Genomic DNA, 20232 nt, shown 5'->3' on the forward strand with positions numbered 1-20232 from the left:
ACCTGGTAAAGCATCTTCAACTTCTAAAACAAAATTCAAATTAAATGAATATAGAAAAATTTAACAGTAAAGCTTATAAAGCAAATCTGACAGCAGTTTCTTTTTAGTTGCGTGTAAAAATGTAAATATACAGAAATTATATGTATACATAAAATTATATGTATATTCAGGCTTTTTTCAAAAATCATTTTCAAAAATCCACTTTTTTTATAAAGCAAACGAAAACCAGAAACATTCAACGCAATTCACAATCATAGAACGAATTAAAACCTGAAATTCATAACATAGAACGAGTTTTTATGGAAGGTTTTTATAGAAGGGACGGTAGAATAAACTTCAGAGGGGACTCATTCGAATATAAACCGGAATTTCTAGTTCCCTTTTAGAGAGTCAAAAGTACTCTGATGGCAACTAGCCCCCCCCCCCCAGCAAATCGCTGTTTCCCCAAGTGCTTCCGATCAAATATTTGAGATTTCTATTTTGTCCAAAATAGACTAAAGAAAAAAGACTAGAGAAAAGACAAATATACAAAATATAGTAAAAACTCCGGGGTTTACACAGCCCCCCGGAACCCAGGGGCATATAAGGTTTTTATGGGTGGAACGATTCTATAACTTTGTCGGGGGCTCGTTCAATTGGAAATTAAAAGTTGTAGTTCCCTTTTTAAAAATCAAAAGGAACCGGAGGGCCTTCTTTAACTCAAATCCATCCGATCGAGTTTTTGATATAGTCATTTTGTGAAAAAAAAAGTTAAATGATCAGCTAACATAAATTTCAGGGTCAACGCAAGCCCCATAGCCATGGGGCAAGTGTTGTATGTTATGCTGAAGGGACATATAAGGTTCTTATGCGAGGGTTTTGAAAACATTTCAAAGATCAGATCAGGCAAACCTCCACCCACACTCAAAAAACTTATGAACAATATTTTATTCCAAAGCTCAAGCGAGCGGACCCCTGGCCTTCTCTGCATGGCCCGTCCCCCGCATCCCAAAAAAAACTTATTAACGATATTTTATTATAAAAATTATGGCAACTCACTATTGGCCCTCCATGCCCCCCCCACCCACAAAAAAACGATTTATTACCAATATTTCATTCCAAGGCTTATGGAATTTGACCTTGATCCTCCATGGCCTGATACCCCTCCCTCCCCTAAAAATTATAAATAATAAATCAGGGGAACTGGCCCTCCCTCCCTCTGGTCAATTTATTCAAGTCAACTGAATAAAAAAACAAAAAACTAACATTTTACAGAGAGAGACAAATAATTTATTAACAAAAATAACGCTTACATCATCTTTCAACAATCATCGGGGAGAACCATTGGGTTGCGTACGATGGTTGTCTCCATCCTTAAAATCTACTAATGTATATTCACATTTCACTCATAAATCAAAATCGCAAAAAAAAATCATTAAAAACTTTCCAGAAGCTAGCGTTTCAACCTACTCTTGAACTGGCTAAACTTATCTGCCGCCTTTATACCCTCCGGGAGAGAATTCCACAGCTGTGGTCCAGCAAAAACCGGAAATAAAGATTCTCGTTGAGTACTCCAGGTCTCAGACACTATCCCTGAAGAACATCTAGTTTCATAACGATGATAAAACGAGTTAGACTAAAATTCCCTCACACTCAAACTGGATTCAGGAAACACCACTCCTCAACAGATGCTTTCATTTTGATAACAAATGCAATAAATGAATCATTCTCAAAAAATAATGTCCTAATTGCAGCTTTCCTAGATTTTGAAGGGGCATATAACAATGTGAACCACCAAACCCTTTTAAACAAACTTGCAAACCTTGGACTACCCCCCAAGCTAGTATCTTTTATAAAATCTTCCATAGAGGTGCGAAGTTTCATTGTTTGTGTTGGTTCAACCTCTTCACCCCAAAAGACAATAACCAAATGTCTACCTCAGGGCGCAGTCCTCAGTTGCCTCCTTTTTGCCCTATATCTCTGGGACATGAACCTCCCCCACACGAATCTACAATATGCTGACGATCTGGTGTTATGGTCATCTGGCAAAACCTGAGATAGCACAGTCAAATCTGCAAAAGTCACTTTTCCAATTTGAAAAATTCTCTCAACATTCAGATTTACCCATTGCACCTACCAAGTCAAAAATAATCCAATTTCACCGAAAGCGGAACCATGTTAATGCAAAACTAAGTCTAAATGGAACAACTATTCCATAAGATAACCATATTAATTACCTAGGTCTCATGCTTGACCAAAAACTTAATTTCCACCTCCACATCACAAACACAGTAAAAAAATGATATAGAAAAACAAATATAATAAAAAGACTTCTTTCCACACCCTGGGGCTGTAAGGAGAAAACCTTACTCCAGTTTTACAAATCACATATAAGACCCCCTATTGACTATGGGCTCATTGTCTATGGTGCATGTGCAAAGACCCAGATGCAAAAAATTGAAACAACACAAAATGATATAATACGTCTGATATTTGGACTTAGGAAACCCGCAAGGACCTAGTTTCTGCTTACAGAGAGTGGAATTACAACAATAAGGGAGAGACGTAGCTTTCCTTTTACAAGACATCTTACAAAAATTGAATCAAATAGCTCACACACCCTACATAATTGGTTAAGAAATCCAGCCATGTATAGAGGCATTGCAGATGAGTATGCCAATACTCAGAAGAAGCTCCCTGTACCAGCAAAGTCTATTGCACCTACTTTCCCCCAATCCCCTCCATGGAACTGGTCAATTCCCATATTAAATACTGATTTCTCAAAGTGAAATAAAGATCTAACCCCATTACTTTTGTCCAGAAAAAATTTGCTGAACTTAATACAATTACTTATAAAAACCACTTCCAAATATTTGTTGATGGGTCAAAAATGAATGAGAAGGTAGCAAGTGGTGTATTCCTTCCTCACCTGAAAATTGCAATGGGCGAGAGATTATATAATAATGTATCTATAATGTCTGCTGAGTTAAATGCCATAATCATGGCATTAGAACACCTTAAGGAAAACCAACGTTTGATTGCAAATTCAAATAATATTAGAGTATATTCAGACTCTTTATCAAGCCTTGACCTTCTGGCCTTTGTTTCTTAGTATAAGTTGGCCGTTGACTCTTATATCTGTCTTAATATTACAGATAAAATTGCTTCAAGGGGCGTAAGAATTTGTCTTTAGTACATTTTTAGCCGTTATGGCATAAGATGAAATCACCGAGTTGATGAAATAGCAAAAATGCTATAAATGTTGATCAGCCAAGTGGGAGACCAATCCCGATTAGAGATATTTACCAATGGAGGCTATCAGATATTAATTTTAATAAGAATAATCCTATCCTTTCCCAATAAGTATTTTTCTAAAATTTATCATAGAATTCGTTCTGGACCAAATGGACTAAATCTTCTTGCATTCTCGTATAAGTTTTCTAATTCAAGTGGTTAAATTCCCCTGTCCCCTCTTTGCAGGCATTGTAATGTGAATAATGAAACAATTGACCATTGCCTATTTGAATGTAATATGCTGACGTCTTCACAACATACCTTGCTTTGTAAAGTGTTAAAATGCTTCAAACACCACAAAATTTCAATATCAGGCAAGAGTCTGGCCAACTATACCTGCACACAGAGCATAGAAATCGACATCTACCATCTCATATTTGAACTCCTAGAGTCAAAAGATCTACTGAAAGATATCTGAAAATATCCATTAAATATGAGGCAATCAAGCCAGTAGCCCTGTAGCCCACAAAGCGAAGCAAAAGGAAAAGGGCTAAATAGTACTACTGAAAAGCCCGCCTGCTGTTAAATAGAAGAAGAAAGATGAGATAGACTTAAAATTTTCTCAAAAGCACTCCGACGAACAACGATTAAAACATTGATAAACAAAAACCGCTACTTGATAATCTCTCAACTTATAAACGTTTAGAATTTTCATTTTAGTGAAGCAACTCAAAAAGCTATTTTCAAATCTCACATAATGTCCTAAGACACGAAAAACTTTATTTTGTAAAATTTGGACTCTTTTAAAACGTGAAACAAAAGAACTAGTCCACACCAAATAACCATAAGACAAATACGGATTGATAAGAGAATGATAGAGGATCATTAGAATTCTTGGTGGAAGCTCATTCCTAAGCCTTCTTAGAAAACCCAATCCTCTTGCCTCTTTTGCTGATATTGCGTCACAGTGTAGTTTCAAACTCAAATTACCATCAAGATAAAAACTAAATATTTAACACTAAAAGCTTCATTTAAGAATACACCATTCAGACAAATTTTATCATTTAAAATAATAGGAGTGCCAATTCTACAAAAAGTCATGAAATTCGTCTTAAAAACAAACATTAACAGATGGACAGCTAAATCTCATAAACCTTGCCAGTTCACTTAGGGGCTTATTAGCTTTTTCAATCAAAAATTCATCGCAAAATGATGTTACCGTAAACAAATTGTCATCAAAACTTAACTACAGCTTAACAATCACAAAAATAGACAATTAAAAGTAAAAAAAAATACCAATCAATAGGGTTTGTCTGCATTAGTTCCCACTATATAATAGTTCCCAAACAATTAGTTCCCACAAATACAAAATATACTCTCACAAAGTTTAGCAGCTGAATTCAGCTACCTTTATTTATCTCTTACAAGTATTATGATTAGATATTCCCATTTGAACCCCAATAACTGCCCCTGCTTAGATAAACATATTTCGTTCATCATACCTGCACAGAGAAGATTGGCAGAGCATTTCTCAACCAGATGATTTAATTGTCTCGCCAAACTTAAAAACTAAAGCTAATAAATTGAATTTAAATGAGTTTTGCGTCACAAAGAAGTCACTTTATCACCCCTCAGCTCTTAATCGTAAGATTCAAGTACATATGCAGTTACATTTTTTTTTCTTAAGACCACTTAATGAGAAAGAAGAAAAAAAAGGGATAATTGTTTTCTAGAACAAAGTAGCTTCTCTTTTATTCTGACAAAAAAATTAAAGGCACAACTTACCATTTTTAATGAAAGAATCCTCAAAAACTTTGATAGGATTGGCCATTTTCAGAATTTGTGGCAAGTCCGTGAAAGATTTTGGAACAGAGTTGATGCAAATTATGAGAAGGAAAATACTATAATTGAAACCTGGATACAACACAGATTTCAGTCAGGAGAGTCCTAAAGTACAAAATATATTAAGATTGATCACTAATTAACCCATGCAGAGCACATTTTATCTTAATACAGTTAAAAGAAAAGGCTCAACTCCTTCAGCAGTCAAAGGCATTACAAATTTGATTACTATTAAATTTGATTAATATTTTTTTAAAGGGTGCAAAAATTCAAAAACTGTCTTTTTGATGTAACTAAATTTAAAGCATTTTGTTAGTAAAGTTTCCAATCTGAAAACTTAAAAATTTTGTTTAATTCCTGAAATGTATTCAAGGTTTTAATGCTTTAAAAACTAAATGTTCTTACTTTTCGGACTCGAAGAATGTGAAAATAGATCTAAAATTAGATAAAAAAAAGATATTATGTAATAGCATTCTATTTATCAATCAAAAAATTAATAAAAAATTAAGTAATTACCTTCGAAAGCAATTTAAAATTAAAACCTGAAGTTAAAGTCAAGCAATTTACGAAACATTTCTAGAAACATAAGTCTTTTATCTTTAACATGAAGAAAAAAAAACGATCAAAAATGGGGTTTTTAAAGGCCAAACGAAAATACTGAAGAAATACACAAAGGGAATATTTCGAGAGAACAGTCGCCTCTCTTCTCCAACGCAAACAAGATAATATAATCAGAGGCAACGCTATAGCGTTGCCTATACTAAAGGCCCCACGGCTCCAATGTTTTATTATTTTTTTTCCCCCAGAGCCACTTCATACGGAATATATATATATATAGGGGTCGTAATAGAAACTTCAAAGGGGGCTCATTCAATTGGAAATCGAGAGTTCTAGTGCCCTTTTTAAGGGTCAAAAGTCACTGGAAGGCAACTAACACCTCTTCCATGCCCACCAGCTCCCCAAACACATCCAATCGAAATTTTGAGATAGCCATTTTGTTCAGCGTAGTTGATTTCCAGATAGAAATTGTTTTTCAGGAGGACACTCTCCCAGCCCTCAGGGCAAGGGTTGTAAGTTATGCCCTGGGGGCATATAAGGTTTTTTATAGAAAGCGTTGTCGTAGAAACTTAAAATATGGCTCATTCAATCTGAAATTCAAATGGCTAATTCCCTTTTTAATGGTCGAATGTGACTAGAGGGGAGCAAAGGCCCCTGTCACACCTATTTTTCCCCCAAACTAATCCAAGAAAAATTTTGAGATAGCCATTTTGCTCAATGTAGTAAAAACTTCAGGAAATTTGGTCTTTGAGGATAACAACCCCTCCCCTCACAGCCCTCAGAGCAAGGATTGTAAGTTATGCCCTTGGGGCGAATAAGGTTTTTATAGAAAGCGTTGTCGTAGAAACTTCAGAAAGGGCTCATTCGATTGGATTTATAAATGGCTAGTACCCTTTTTAATAGTCAAAAGTGATTGGAAGGCAACTAACACCCCTTCCACGCCAACCATTTTCCCAAACACATCCAATCAAAATTTTGATATAGCAATTTTGTTCAATGTACTAGAAGCTTTTGGAAATTATATGTTTGAGGACACTCCCCCCACAGTCTTCAGGGCAAGGGTTATAAGTTATGCTCTGGGGGCATATATGGTTCTTATGGAAGGAATGCTCGTATAAACTTCAGAGAGGGCTCATTTGATTGGAAATTGAAAGTTCTAGTTCATTTTTTAAGCGTCAAAAGATATCGAAGGGTAACCAGCCCCCCCCCCCAAACCCTTTTTTCCAAAATGCATCCGATAAAATTTTTTAGATAGATATTCTGTTAAAAATAGTTCAAAGATCATACAACAAAAATTCCAGTGTCGACAAGACCCCCCACGGCCCGGGGGCAGGCGTTGTAATTTATGCCCTTGGGGCGTATATGGGTCTTATGGAGGGGATTTTCGTATTAACTTCAAAGAGGGCTCATTTGAATGGAAATTGAAAGTTCTAGTTCACCTTTTAAGAGTCAAAAGAGATTGGAGGGCCCCTAGCCCCCCCCCCCCCGCACACACACCCTTTTTTCCTCAAGCCCATCCGATAAAATTTTTATAATGGCCATGTTATTAAAAATAGTTCAAAGGTCAGATAAGTAAATTCTTGTGTCGAGGCATCCCCCTAGGGCCCAGAGGCAGGCGATATGACTAATGCTCTAGGGGCATATATAGTTCTTATGGAAGGGATACTTGTATAAACTTCAGAGAGGGCTCATTTGATTGGAAATTGATAGTTCGAGTTCACTTTTTAATAGTCGAAAGAGATCCAAGGTCAACTAGCCCCCCGCCTTCTTTTTCCAACCCCATCTAATGAAAATTTTGAGATAGGCATTTTGTTAAAAATAGTTCAAAGCACAGATAACAAAAACTGCGGTGTTAACAAAGCCCCCAGGGCCCAGGGATAGGCGTTTTAAGTTATGCCTTGGGGGAATATATAGTTGTGATGGAAGGGATGCTCGTATAAACATCATAGAGAGCTCATTTGATTGGAAATTGAAAGTTGTGATTCACTTTTTAAGAGTCAAAAGTGATTGGAGGGCAGCTAGCCTCCCCCCACACTTCATTTATTTTTTCCCCAGAGGCACTTCATATAGAAGGGGTCGTTCGATAAACTTCAAAGGGGGCTCATTCGATTGGAAATCGAGAGTTCTAGTGTCCTTTTTAAGAGTCAAAAGTGATCAGAGGGCAGCTAGCCCCCCAAACCCTTTTTCCCCAAATACATCTGATAAAAAATTTGAGGCAGCAATTTTGTTAAAATAGTTCAAAGATCATATTACCAAAACTCCTTTAAGTATGGCCATTTCGTTAAAAAAAAAGGTTCAAAGGTCAAATAAGAAAAACTCCTGTGTCTACACCCCCCCCCCCAGGGCCCGGGGCAGGCGTTGTAAGTATTACTCTGGGGGCATGTATGGTTCTCATGGAAGGTACGTATGCGCGTCTAAAATTCGGTAAGGACTAATATGATTGGAAATTGAAAGTTATCGTTCCCTTTTTAAGAGTCAAAAGAGATCGGACGGCAACTAGCCCCCCTCTCCACACACCATTTTCCTCAAACCCATCCGATATGAACTTTGAGAGCCATTTTTTTCAAAATATTTCGAAGGTCAAACTATATACGTCTGAAAACTATATGCGTTTGGAATAGCATTGGAAAGTATCAACAACATCAAATTGAATATTTTATGTATAATGATATTAATTGTTGAAAGATCCATCAGTTCAAGAACTTATTTAACTGTAATTTTATTTTTAGTATCAATGTTGTAAGAACAGGAAAAGAAAATATTTGTAAAATAATTCGTTTTCACTTAAGCGCCAATGACGCAGTAGTCTTTTGGGTTTTATTTAGTTAAGGAAGGAGGCAGTATCCAAACACTTCTTTGTACTGAAGCTATAATCTTCTTGAACAACTTTAAAAAGAGCTAATAAATTAAACTGAACATTTGATGTACAATGGTATTAATTGCTGAAAGCTCATCAGTTCAAAATGTTACTATAATTTTAATGTTTATTTTCAATATTAAGTACAAAAGAAAATATTTGTCATAAAGTTGGTTTTCAGTAAAGCGCCAGTGACACAGTAGGTTTTGGACTTTTACAGTGAGAGAAGGGGGTGATACCCAAACTCTTGTTTGTAGTGATTTTTGTTCGTTTCAAGCTTGATTTGCAGATTCAATTTAAGTTTCACTCGTTTTAAGATTTATTTATTAATTTTCATTAATGTCTATTGTATGTTTGTTTGCATTGATTGTTTATTTAATTTCTGTTCGTTTTAAGTTTCCTTTATACTTCAATAAGAATTTTTTTTTCGTTTTAAGCATGATTTTCATATTCAATCTCAGCATTACTCGCTTTAAGATCTATTTATTCAGTTATATTATTACCTGTTGTATGTTTTTGCTATGATTGTTTATTTAATTTCTGTTCGTTTTGGGTATCATTTATTCTTTAATAGTAATTTCTGGTCGTTTTTATTTTTAAATTTAATATGTATTTTTACATGATTATCACAATTTTAAAAAATCCATTAATTTTATTTTAAAAATTATTTTTCTGAAAGTTTTTTTTTTAATTTATTAAGTGAAAATGCCGAAGAAAAAAACAAAAAACAAGCGTAGCAAGAAAACAAAACCAATGAAAAAGAAAAGAATTAAAAGATAAATAAAATTCAATAAAAGCCAAAAACTATAAGAATTAAACCAATGCAAAATAAATAATTTTTGGCTTTTAATGAATTTTATTTATCTTTTTCATTGGTTTTGTTTACTTTTCACGCTTGTTTATTTTTTTTAGATTATATATACCCCGGAAAATTCAGAAGGACCCATTAGGACCTTCAGCTGTGCCTCGCACGCATTCGTCGTCTACTATCACACTATGGTCCAGACTAAATAAACATTGCATATTGCAACTTAAAATAGACAACCCAAAACCGCGCCAAAATAAAATTCAGTGACGGCGGAAACAATTCTGCCACCACCGAAAAATTATCGGCAACGTGACGTCAATTTTTCTGCGTTTCCTCTATTTTTGTAAATTTTTCGGCCACTTTTAAAAAGATTTGAAAACCTTATTGGTATCAGTTTTTATCAGAATTCAGTCCACAATTAATTTTTAGCTTGATTACCATGTTTAAATTAAGCTCTAAAGCTTGAATTAAACAAATGTACTAGCACCATAAATCCCAGGCTGATTTATGATACCTCAATGGAATCTGAAGTTTATATCTTACTTCATGGCTGCATTTCTAGGTCTTGCAACCTGCATTCCACTTATTTGACTACTTTACCTCTTAACGCATCATTCTCTACACTACAGAAGTTATTATTTCTCATTGCCTCAAGATTAAATCCTCTCGCTTAAGAGTGATATAGGCTAATAAAAGTTTTAAATTTAAACGTTTCAACGGACTAATTTGAGAATGAAAGATTCTTTACTATCCTTCCCATCTCGGCAATTAAGGTACCGCGGTTGTGGACGTACTTGGACATGGTGGGTAAGCAAATTAAACGATCAAAGTTTTACTTTAGTGACTAGGATTATATATATATTTTTTTTTTTTTTTTTTTTTTTTTTTTTTTTTTTTTTTGTACATAGCCAACTTTCAGAAAACTTAGCATGTCGTTCTGTAAGAACAGTTCGTTCTGAGGTGTTAGAAGAAAAAAAGGAAGAATTTTGTAAAGAAATTGTTTTATATAAAAAGAGGCAACATCTTATAAAGAAAAGCATGATATATTATTAAATTTTTAATTTTAGCTCTAAATTTCAGAGTTTAATTTGAATTAAGTTTTAAATTCCTCTTCTTGTCAATTCTGAGACAGTTTAAGGAGCCAGAATAAAAATTTTCAAAACACTTAGCTAGAACTAAACTCTATCACCTTCCTTTAAAGCTTTGACAAACTTGTTGTTATCATGTACATAAAAAAGCTTTTTTACACGTTGTGGGACCAACAAAGAACTTAGCAGCAACAATTGGTCCTGCACTCTTGAAAACCTTTTCTGCTACCGTCAACGATAGAACTTTTCTTGCCAAAGCTGCAATCCATGGCAGCTGATTAAAATATCCTTTCCAGGAGGCAGTGGTTGTATTGATTGCATCAACTAGGGCAGGATATTTTGATATCCTGGTATGGGCTGACAGGACCCAATATAAATCTACTTGACGCCGAACCACATCATCATTTTCATCCTAATCTGCATCATCGTTCTGACGCATTATTAGCTCAAGCAGCCTCGTTTTTATCATATATGATCCTGAAAAGATTTAGAGTTGCTGCTCTTCCGAGAAAAACCAATAGCCATAATCACAAAACTGGTTGGAGTAGCTGATCCACTGACAGCATTCGAGATTACAGCCTCCTCTTCAGGCTTTTCGAGGGCCCTCTCCTCTTTGTACAAAAGAATTTCTACTGCACTAAAACGCTCACCACAATTTGAAATGGAGGGACCTAATGTGGATTGGACAAATACGGTTCGCAGGAGATGTGATAAAGTACCTTATGTCAGCCGCCAGCACTAGAGGCTCAACCATTTTGAACGAGAATTCCCTTTTTGTCAGTAAACCATCAAGAAGGTAAGACGCTCATCAGTTTCATTTGTCTTGAATGTTTCAGAGTCCAAAAGTGCAGCTGTCACCATGAGATCATCCCTGGGGAAGCAAAAGTCAAACTAGTTTTTCGCATTTTCTTTCAGAAGCGAAATACAGCTACTATCAATAGGCTGCTCCTCAAGATGACCTTCTAGGAGGTTTCACCAGAGCAGAGCAACATTTTGGGTGGGAAGGAATTCTCCCTCTATAGCCTTGACTGTAGCAGACAAACTTTGTAATAGAGAGAAAAGGTCACGCATCAGTTCATATTCCTCATCATCAAGAACATGATCAGCTTCCTAATTTTACAAAAAAAAAATAGTTTGAGGACCTTGGTGTTGAATAACCCATCGCATCGTACTATGATGCATTCCATCTTGTGGGCAAACGCCGTTCCAGGGACCTGCTTTGTTCATATCTTGATAACAGAGGAGGTAGATCATCCACAACCTGCACAATGTGCAACTGAGTATCAACATCAATAACCTCATCTAAATCACAAAATATTTTAAGGACTTCATAACCATTTTAAAATAGATTTTTTTCGAAAAGGATGTTAGGAGAACAAAAAGATCGTATATAAGTTTAGTCCTTCCACTTTGTATATGCTTCAATGTAGGTTACATATGTATAAATACATTTTGGGTGGGGAGTAAGGGGGTTAATCATAAATTTTTTCCATCTTGCTTTCAGGCCTTAGTATAATAGCTGCATTTTCGCATATGGTAAGAAATCAATAAGTAAGGTAGTCAAGGAATATCAAGGTTAGTCGAAACTAATTTTAGTTAAAAAATATTACATTGTAGCAGAGCACAGAAACAAGTGAATGATAATCTAAAGTCCATAGTTGACGAGCGCCATCTCAAAACTCTTCAGTCTAAGCCGTTTTGTACAATCTAGGGAATCCGAAAGACAGACTTTGTCAGCAACAACCGCCTACGAAGTATGACTTTAAAGTCATCGTTGTCACATCTGGTAGCCGAGCAGACAATTCGTCGGGTTAGACATCTTTTGAGATTAACTACCAATATTCCAGCCCAGATTCTTTGTGACTTTGAACCAACCAGTAGTGGCTGGATGCGTCCAAGCGGAAGACCAAAGTTCTGGTGAAGCGATAGTCTTGGGATTTTTCTGGATCAAGCTGGAATTTTGCTGTCTAATGCAGAGGCTCTAGCTGCAGACCTTCCCATGTGGAGAAAGATGACGATACTCCAGACGCCACCCTGGCATTAGGTAAACAACGTAACATAGTCAAAGAGTAGATCCAAAAACCCTTTGAGAGGATCCAATATTTTTGCATATATTGTTAGGTAGTATATTTTGCATTATATTTGCCTCTCAATAATAACAGAAATTAATTCGTCACTAAAATTTCCTGCAGCACGCCGCAACTGACCATATTGGTGGCAGCATTGGTGCGCTGAAGTCTTTTCGATAGGGGCGCAATATAAGTTTTTCAGTGGCACGCCGCCAGTGTTCGGCACGGCTTTGGGGATTAACTAATTATTGGAGATGTCTACCAAACGGAGATATATTTGCAAATCCAACATAAAGTTTAATCAAGAGTATTAAACTTATGGAGTTCTGCTACACTGTATCAACTGATGGGGGGGGGTCGTCCCCAAAATCCCTCACTCCCCCTCCCCCTCTGATTTAAAAAAATATCGTTTATGGGCAATTGTAATGGAAAAAAGTAGCCCCCTAGATTTTGAAACATGCATTTTATCCCCCTCCCTCAATTTTCTTGAATCAATGTCACTGACTGTGTTTGCATTCTTACACTTCTAATATTAAAAGCATAGAAATTTACGATTAATTCTCAACTTGCTGTCAGACACAATTTTCGAATTAATAACGAGTATGCAAAACAATTAGTGAAGACATAAGTAAGGTTATAATCTGCCGTAGGAATTACAAAAGAAATATCAAACTACTTTAACTTATCAACATTAACTTTACTGAAATATATTTAGTTCAATAATTTCAACCAAGTTGCTTTATAAGCATTTACATAAGAAATACCACTTACTGAAATTCACATTTCTAAACAAAAGTATTTGAATTGTTTAGATTGTTAATCCTTATGCGTCAATAAGTTATAGTCTGAAAAAAAAAACTTGTCAAAATTGGAAAAATTCAAACTAAACTAACTAAAAACTAAAACATATAAAAATTCTTCTGAATACTCTCAAACTTGAGTAACTTTTCATTTTAGTTTCTGTAATACTAATTTAGCTCTTTGATTTTTCTGTTCCACAATCATTTTAAATTTTAAACAATAAAACGTGAACATTTTTACTTATATCAAAACGTTGTCTATGCTACTGAAAAAACTGTTATCCATTTACCACAAATCCTTTCCACAACAACATTGAAAGGCCAAAAGCATGAATTACTCATCCTCAACTCTTTATCACAGCAAGATCAGAACCTTGATTAGATAATGAATGTCCCAGAAAAAGAATTAAAACAAACAATCACAAATATCGGATCTACATGCCTGATACGACCGGGGGGGGGAGGGGAAATGTGCAAAAAAATTATTGGGAAAATTTGATCGCTCAATGTATCTTTTCAAATATTGAGCATCCCCTCCCCCCTATTCCATAAAATTACAGTACAGCGTAGGCTACAAAATTCGAGGCAGATGGCATTCCTAGTCAGTGGAGAATGTGGGCCGCATGGTTGGACGCATGTGTCCTGTCCCCATTGCTATCCCATAAAATGATGTGGGGTGGATGAGGTGGATGATTAACCGAATATTGGAGATGTCTACCTAATGGAGATATATTTGCAAATCCAACATAAAATTTAATCAAAAGTATTAAACTGATGGAGTTCTGCTACCCGGTCAGACCTGATGGGGGGGGGGGGTCGTCCCCAATATCCCACACAACCCCTCCCCCCTCTGATTTTAAAAAATATTTTTTTTTGGGCAGTTGAAAGGAAAAAATTAGCCCCCTAGTTTTTGAAAAATGCATTTAACCCCCTCCCTCAATTTTCTTGGATTAATATCACTGGCTGTGTTTGAATTCCTACTCTTCTAATATTAAACGCATAGAAACTTAGGAATTACTTAAATTCACATTTCTCAGCAAAAGTATTTAAACTGTTTAGATTGTTAATTATTATGCTTCAACCTGTTGCAATTTGAAAAAAAAAACTTGCTAAAATTGGAAAAATTCTAAATAAACTAACTAAAACTAAAACTAAGAAAAATTCTACTGAATAGGCCTACTCTCAAACTTGAGTTAACTTTTCATTTCAGTTTCTGTTATCCTAGTTTAGCTCTTTATTTTTCTATTCCACAATCATTTTAAATTTTAAACAATAAAACGTGAACAATTTTACTTATATCAAAACGTTGTCTATGCTACTGAAAAAACTGCTATTCATTTACCACAAATCCTTTCCACAACAAAATCAAAAGGCCACTAGCTTGAATTACTCATCCTTTAGTCTTTATTACAGCAAGATAAGAACCTTGACTAACCAATGAATATTCCAGAAAAGGAATTAAAACAAAGAATGACAAAAATCGTATCTATAGGGTAAAGGCACTGATGATTCGAAAGTTCAATTTCGGAACCACTGTCAAAATTTTCCTTCAAAACGGGATAGCTCTGCTTAGCCGTGACTTAGAGCGCCATCTCTTGGAGCCGTCGTTATATTTCGACGGTGCGAAACGTGGACACTATATCCGGTACACCCAGATATGAAAAGAACATTCAATTCAGTCAGTTTCCTGTTTTCGACACAAAAGGAGCTCCCGACAATTTTTCAGGTATGTAATGTTCAAACTGTCATTACTTGGTTATTTATTGCAAGAAAAAGTTGGGATAAGCGCCAATGTGTTGAGATATATTTGATCTTCTGTGAAATGTAGCCACATTAGCTTTTTCTTGACAAAATTAAATGAGAATGGCGACGGAAATTGCATTGTCGAAACTAGGTTCCAAGTGTCGAAAATTCTTGTTCGATGTAGTGGAATACCAGGCGGATTAAAAATGTTCCTTCAGCCGCATTCAAGCGTAAATATCGGCTTCTATCAAGGGATTATTTGAAAAAAACTACGTTTTCTAAAGAGTTAAAGAGGCTGAGTTACAAGGTCGAACCTTAAAACGTACAGGGATTAGGAGGCATAGTTGGGGGGCTACCGCCCCCAAACCCCCGCTTTCGCAGCCTTTAAATATAAAAAAAAAATTTCTTTAAACTGAAAGTAAGGAGCGACATTAAAACTTAAAACGAACAGAAATTATTCCGTATATGAAAGAGGCTGTGCCCTCCTCAACGCCTCGCTCTTTACGCTAAAGTTTGACTTTCTCACAACTCTTTTTTTAAACAATAAAAACTTTAGCGTAAAGAGCGAGGCGTTGAGGAGGGCACAGCCTCTTTCATATACGGAATAATTTCTGTTCGTTTTAAGTTTTAATGTCGCTCCTTACTTTCAGTTTAAAGAAATTTTTTTATATTTAAAGGCTGCGAAAGCGGGGGTTTGGGGGCGGTAGCCCCCAACTATGCCTCCTAATCCCTGTACGTTTTAAGGTTCGACCATGTAACTCAGCCTCTTTAACTCTTTAGAAAACGTAGTTTTTTTCAAATAATTTCTGCACGTTTTTGTACAGTTTATTACTTATTATTGCTTGACTAACTGTTAGCTGATCGTGTCAGGAGTTAAAGTTGGGGGGCTGCCGCCCCCAAACCCCCGCTCTTGAACATTCTTGTGTTAAGGCTTTTAATTCCTGAATACTCAAATCACGTCGTACAGGGTGCCTCCTAATCCCTGTACGTTTTAAGGTTCGAACTTGTGATTCAGCCTCTTTAACAGCCCCCCCAACTGTGCCCCCTAATCCCTGTACGTTTTTAGGGTCGACCTTGTAACTCAGCCTCTTTAACTCTTTGGAAAACGTAATTTTTTTCAAATAATTTAAAAAAGAAACTGAGTTTATTTTTAAAGTTTAAATTCAGTATATAAAAAAGTTGCTCTAATGGTGAATCGAACCCGGTTTTTCTGCCTAATAGTCTGGACTATCAACCGCTGGACTATACAAACACAATAGTAATTGTTGTTTAGCATATTGAAGCTATTTTTGACGCAAGCAAATTCCCAAAAATCTTGATATGCGGTTTTTGGAAAACAGGGACGGAGTGATCAGATTGAGCTGAAATTTCGAGGATAAGATTAAAGGCCCCAGGAAAGCTTATCCTCTAAGTTTCAGCCCGATCAGACAACGTTAAAGGGGGGTTGTGGTGGGAAAAATTAACATGGGCTAATATAGGAAAACGAGGTTTTTCGTAAATGTAAATTCGGGGGATAATTTCGGTCTGAAAATATCAAAAGGCCATAACAGGTCGAATTCTGCTTAGGATGAGTCCTCATTCAACCGGATCCCTTGCCAACTGTGGCCTGTAGGCGTGGATAAGAAAAAAAAAAGAAATGATGATGAGGAACTTTAAGTGGCTATATTTAGTTTTTTGAAAACAGGGAAGGAGTGATCAGATTGAGCTAAAATTTCGAGGATAAGCTCCCGGGCCCGAATAAAGCTGAACTTCTAAATTTAAGCCCAATCGAACAATGTTAAAGGGGGCTGTGGTGGGAGGGTCCAAACTTCCGGCCCAGTTTACCCCATGAAGATAAAGTCGGACGAGGATGAAATTTTGCAAGTTTCTTAGTTTGAGCTTGGGCTACAAAATGCGATTACCGCCGTCTCTCTGCGACCTCTAGGACCTGAAATCGCTTAACATTGTGGTGGGTCGCCTCTTTATAGAGGCACAAGTGTGCCTCCTTGATTTATTTCTTTGGCGAATATCTCGTAGTAACCTTGTCGAAATTTTGGACAGACAGCAACAGGCCCTGTCGAAATATAGGTGACTTTGTCGAAAACTTCACTGAACATGGAAAACAGATGATAAATAATAGGTGTCGAAATTCCAGGATCCACTGACGAAACCATAGGCACCATAGCTGTCGAATTTACGGGTGCTTTCTGCGCAACGAGAGATTTTGATGATTATTATTTCTAACAATATTTCAGATGAAAGAACATTTAAACAAAAGGTTTTTTTTAAACTTTAAAGTTTTAGGCTACTTACAGACACTGGATTTTTCCATCCTCTGAGGAACTGCCGCTTGGCCTCATACCATGCAGGGGCCTAAATTCCTATGGTGCAGGGGGGGCAGTTGCCCCCCCCCCAGACCTCGTTTTGCCCCACCCCCCCATACCTGATTTTGCCCCCCCATATTTTTTTAGATTATACCCTTATTTATCCTTCATCCGAATAAAAAATACAAATTTTATCGAATACAAAATCTTATACAAAATGACGCGTAGGCCTATGTTTTGGACGAAACTAAGAATCTGCATATGAAAATAAAATCCACTAAATCAAATAAACTTCTTAAATTTCTTGAAATCCACTCCCGTTTTCCTAGACCCTATCCCTTCCAAAATGCAAGAAAAACAATTTTGTTATACTAAATTAGTTATACTAAATACTATTTGTATTTAATAATGTATATTAAAATTTGTTGTACCGATTTTGTTATACCAAATACTACATACTTCAAACGATTTTGTTAGTTTTATTACTTCTACTTTTTGCATAGTCTTTTATACTTTTATACATTAAATGAAGTTGAAGAAAAACAAAGAAACAAGAATATATGTGTCAAATACACCAGGTTCCGCCCACAAGTATTCCCCAAGCATTTAGACAGGTGTCAAATTGGGTTCCAACTTGCGTCGAAAACAGGTAACTTTTTTGTTGTGTCGAATTTGTAGGTGAAAATGCTCTAATTTCGGAAAATTGGAGTTTTGTACCCTTTCCAGACAAAACTTCTCATCAAACAGTTAAATTCCTAGATGATTTCCCTACATACTGAAACCCTTTTCAAACCGAAAGTCTTTAAATTAAGACTTCTTGAGTAGAAAAACTGTTTTTTTCAAAAACTGTCGAATCATCGGTTCGACACCCAATATGGGTGTCGAATTGGGTTCCGACTTGCATCAAAAACAGGTAACTTTTTTGTTGTGTCAAATTTGTAGGTGAAAATGCTCTAATTTCACAAAATTGGAGTTTTGTGCCCTTTCCAGACAAAACTTCAAACTTCTCATGAAACAGTTAGATTCCTAGATGTTTTTCCTACATACTGAAACCCTTTTCAAACCAAAAGTCTTTAAATTAAGACTTCTAGAGTAATAAAACTGGTTTTTTACAAAAACTGTCAAATCATTGGTACCTTTACCCTATGCCTGCTAAAAATTGGGGGGGAGGATAATTTGCTAAAAAATTATTGAGAAAATCTGATTGCTGAATGTATCTTTTCAAATATTGAGCACCCCCCCCCCCCCAATTCCATAAAATTACAGTACAGCATAGGCTGCAAATTTTGAGGCAAATCAAATTCCCAGTCAATGTGCCAAGTGTTGGCTGCATGGTTGGGCACATATATCCTGTCTCTGTCTCTATCCCCTAAATATGATTTTCTTCAGTATATTTAGATATAAAATTTCTTGATATAAATATCTAGATATAAAACAATACACTTTTGCTGGCAAGCAACATGCCAAAAAAACTAGCTGAGGAAAATTAGCAAGCCGGTTATGTCAAAGGGCAGTAAAAAAAAGCACAGAAATAGCTACCTGAAAAGCAATGTAGAATGATGAAGAGTCTTATAAAGAGTGATGTAACACAGGCTCTCCTCACAAGAAAATGTCCTTGTCAGTTGGATGTTTATGTCAAGCAGGAATTACAGGGTCAAAGAAAATTATTCATGGCCCAGTACCAGACAAGAAATGTTGTCAGTACAGCTCTGACTCAAGTGATGGATGAAGCCTACAAGAACATTGATTACTCCATCAGGAAGAGGCTGAGTCAGCTGTGCTGGAATAAGACCCAAAATCAAGCTGCATTACCCAGATGATGATAGAATGATTAGTCATTCCTTCAATGTAACTATCTTAAAGGCTTATGCGCCTGTTCATGACTCTCCTGACCAAAAGAAAGATTTCTTTTTATATAATCAGCTGCAAAATACAACTAACAACAACTCAAAAACAGATATGCTACTCTTTGCGGAAAACTTCCAGACAAAGACTGATTCTGCATCTGGCCAAGATGGAGGTGGTTCATGATGTTTTGATGGCATCTGGCTGCATTGTCATACAGTGCATAATAGCCCATACACAATAAAAAAGTTCTTTCGGCATACAATACCTTTACATAGATATCAAGAGACAGTCCTGCCACTACTCACGTCAATTTCACTGCTCAAATATTGACCGTTTGGAAATATAAATCATTGGCATTCAACTGTTGAGTGTTGAGGGGAGCTGACACCAGTTCAAAACGGTATAGACAATTTGGTTCTTGCTGCTAAACTACTGCTAAGGCTATTAGACCCCAAGCAGCACAGATTACCTCTTAAAAAAGATACTGAGAAATTTCAAATCCCAAAACTAACAGCCAGAGGACAAGATGTTTAGATCTTGAACAAGCACCCAGGTCTCTTTCAGCATAGGAGGAACCAATCATTTGCCCAATACCATCTATTCCATGCATGTGATGCTGATCTCTTATATTCTTTCTATCAAAATGAATTGTCCTGCACTTGTTAATGTTGAATTCTAACCTCCAGAGTTTTTGCCCAGTCAGAGAGTTTGCCTAGATCAGCTTATAAAAAGGCTTGTTCTGTGGTTCTTTTTGAATGGCTGATGATTTTTTAATCATTGGCATACAGGTTCATTTTATTTTTGACAGATTGTGGGGAATTGTTGATATAGATGTTAAATAATGTTGGACCAAGGATTGTTTCCTGTGGGACTCCACTTTCCACTTCAGTACTAACTGAGTTAAATACCTGACTATTTTCTCCTTGCACCTTTATGCTCTGCATTCTATCTTTCAGGAATACCATCACCCACTCAACAGCCTCTTGACTTACCAATTGCAATTAATTTTGCCTGTAGTTGATGATGACATACTTTGTCAAATCCTTAGGCAAAATCTAGGAGAATAATGTCTACTGGGATTCCTCTATCTAAGAGCTCTTTGA

At 36.1% G+C, this 20232-nt stretch overlaps 1 pseudogene across 1 annotated transcript in view; it reads right to left on the minus strand.

The window, feature by feature from the left end:
• The window catches only part of LOC148948079 (uncharacterized), a 211106-nt pseudogene that overhangs the window by 149802 nt on the left and 41072 nt on the right, over nt 1-20232 (minus strand). The window contains exon 2 of the transcript XR_016142344.1: nt 4999-5160. The product of XR_016142344.1 is annotated as an uncharacterized LOC148948079 (transcript). The remainder of the gene's footprint in view (nt 1-4998; nt 5161-20232) is intronic.

Source organism: Artemia sp. Qi Xiang Cuo, chromosome 10 (genome assembly GCF_049724085.1).
Source record: "Artemia sp. Qi Xiang Cuo chromosome 10, ASM4972408v1, whole genome shotgun sequence".
Lineage (NCBI taxonomy): Eukaryota > Metazoa > Arthropoda > Branchiopoda > Anostraca > Artemiidae > Artemia > Artemia sp. Qi Xiang Cuo.